A 3,283-nucleotide genomic window follows, 5' to 3' on the forward strand; every position below is an offset into this window, starting at 1 on the left:
GCAGGGCGGGCGGCGACGGGCAGGAGGGCGCGACGACGACGACATCGACAGGGCGCGGCGACGGCGACGGGGCATGGCGCGGCAACGGCAAGCACGCGGGGATGGGGCAGGGCGCGGCGACGGCGACGAGGAGGACAAGCAGCCTGGCGGCGTCGGCGATGGGGAATGGAGAAGTTGGCGAAATTTTCGCAAGTGTGGGCTTATATAGGCGGACCTGTGGTCCCGGTTCGTCGCACGAACCGGGACGAATGCGCACCTATGGTCCCGGTTGGTTCTACCAACCGGGACCAAAGGCCTCTTTTCGGCAGCCCAAAGGGCGGGAAGCAGAGGCGTTTGGTCCCGGTTGGTCGCACCAACCGGGACTAAAGGGGGGCATTTGTCCCGGTTGGTGTTACGAACCGATACCAATGCATTCCTTTAGTCCCGGTTGGTGCTACCAACCGGGACCAAACGCTCTATGCTGGTGCGGTGCGGTCGTAAGTTTAGTCCCACCTCGCTAGTTGAGAGGGTCTCGGAGTGGTTTATAAGCCTCGCTGCCACATCCTTCTCGAGCTCCTCTCTATTGCAGGCTTACGGGCCTAATATGTGCACTGCTATGCCTGTTGGGCCTGCTAAGCCTTCTGCGGCCGTGGAGGCCTAGTAGGTAGCATTTTTTTTGTTTTCTTCTTTTGTTTTATTTTTTGCTTTTTATTTTTTTATTTGTACTAAATACTTATAGTTTTTTAGTGATTTCTTTTTGCTTTTAGGTCACAAAAATTATAAACTTTCTGTTAGTGCCATTAGTTTTAAAATTTGATTTTTTTGTTTTCTTCTTTTGTTTTCTTTTTTGCTTTTTTTTATTTGTACTAAATACTTATAGTTTTTTAGTGATTTCTTTTTGCTTTTAGGTCACAAAAATTATAAACTTTCTGTTAGTGCCATTAGTTTTAAAATTTGAATTTTTTTGTTTTCTTCTTTTGTTTTATTTTTTGCTTTTTATTTTTTTTATTTGTACTAAATACTTATAGTTTTAAAATGTATGTGAATCACTAGTTTATGAATAACTTTACTATGAAGTTAGATTTTTGAGTGATTCTTTTTCCTGCTACTTAATATTATAGTGTTTTATCATTATACTCTATTTGGTAATTTTAGGTTATTTTTAATATCTATTTTAATCAAAAACAAATTTTGTTATTTTTTTGCTATTAAATTCTTTTTGCTATTAATGTGTTGAACAAAAAATACTTTCTGAATTTAAGTTGCATAAATTTTATATAAGTTTAGTTTCAAAAATACTAGAGGTTTATAAAAACTTTTTAGTTGATTCCTTTTGCTTTTTTGAGCTATAAGACCCTGAAATTGAAAAGCATTTCAAATGAACTCCGAAAAGGTTGAAAGTTGGCATGGTATCATCATTTCACCCACATAGCATGTGCAACAAAGTTGAGATGGTTACGACAAAAACTGGATGCACTTCGTGTACAAAACGGACAATCTCTTTCGAAGTATCAGGGTTTCGGATGAAAGATCATCTGTTACAAAGGGATTTCATTTTCTTGAACTTATTTAAACTCCATATTTTTTCTGTGTTCAAAATGCACCATTCAAAGACACATCATATTTTTTCAACCCTTTCTGACTTTATTTGTTATTTTTCATGCATTTACTGATTTTTTTGAGCTATAAGACCCTGAAATTGAAAAGCATTTTAAATGAACTCTGAAAAGGTTGAAAGTTGGCATGGTATCATCATTTCACCCACATAGCATGTGCAACAGAGTTGAGATGGTTACGGCAAAAACTGGATGCACTTCGTGTACAAAATGAACAATCTCTTTCGAAGTATCAGGGTTTCGGACGAAAGATCATCTGTTACAAAGGGATTTCATTTTCTTGAACTTATTTGAACTCCATATTTTTTCTGTGTTCAAAATTCACCATTCAAAGACACATCATCAATTTTCAACCCTTTCTGACTTCATTTGTTATTTTTTATGCATTTACTGATTTTTTTTGAGCTATAAGACCCTGAAATTGAAAAGCATTTTAAATGAACTCCAAAAAGGTTGAAAGTTGGCATGGTATCATCATTTCACCCACATAGCATGTGTAACAAAGTTGAGATGCTTACGACAAAAACTGGATGCACTTCGTGTACAAAACGGACAATCTCTTTCGAAGTATCAGGGTTTCGGACGAAAGATCATCTGTTGGCATAGCATACTCGTGTGTTACAAAGTTGGCATGGTATCATCATAATAGTTGTGGGAGAAAGTCTTCACTTTTTCTCCGCTTGTGTCATTTGCTTATTGCGCCGTAACCATGGATAATCTTCATCGTTTATCAAGATGCTTGGGTCAGCCTTGACATTGAAGGGAGGAATTTCATGAAACTTTTCGTAATCTTCAGACATGTCTGTCTTGCCGTCCACTCCCAGGATGTCCCTTTTTCCTGAAAGAACTATGTGGCGCTTTGACTCATCGTATGATGTATTCGCTTCCTTATCTTTTCTTTTTCTCGGTTTGGTAGACATGTCCTTCACATAGATAACCTGTGCCACATCATTAGCTAGGGCGAACGGTTCGTTACTGTACCCAAGATTTTTCAGATCCACTGTTGTCATTCCGTACTGTGGGTCTACCTGTACCCCGCCGCCTGACAGATTGACCCATTTGCACTTAAACAAAGGGACCTTAAAATCAGGTCCGTAGTCAAGTTCCCATATGTCCACTATGTAACCATAATATGTGTCCTTTCCGCTCTCGGTTGCTGCATCAAAGCGGACACCGCTGTTTTGGTTGGTTCTCTTTTGATCTTGGGCGATCGTGTAAAATGTATCCCCATTTATCTCGTATCCTTTGTAAGTCAATACAGTCAAAGATGGTCCCCTGGACAACAAGTACAACTCATCACAAACAGTGTTGTCACCTCTGAGATGTGTTTCCAACCAACTGCTGAAAGTCCTGATGTGTTCACATGTAATCCAGTCGTTGCACTGCTCCGGGTGTTTGGAGCGCAGACTGTTCTTGTGTTCATCGACATACGGGGTCACCAAGGTAGAGTTCTGCAGAACTGTGTAATGTGCTTGAGACCAAGAATATCCGTCCCTGCATATTATTGAGTCACTTCCAAGAGTGCCTTTTCCAGTCAGTCTCCCCTCATACCGCGATTTAGGGAGACCTATCTTTTTAAGGCCAGGAATGAAGTCAACACAAAACCCGATAACATCCTGTGTTTGATGGCCCATGGAGATGCTTCCTTCTGGCCTAGCGTGGTTATGGACATATTTCTTTAGGACTCC

The sequence above is a fragment of the Triticum dicoccoides genome, chromosome 7A, assembly GCF_002162155.2.
Source record: "Triticum dicoccoides isolate Atlit2015 ecotype Zavitan chromosome 7A, WEW_v2.0, whole genome shotgun sequence".
Taxonomy (NCBI): Eukaryota; Viridiplantae; Streptophyta; class Magnoliopsida; order Poales; family Poaceae; genus Triticum; species Triticum dicoccoides.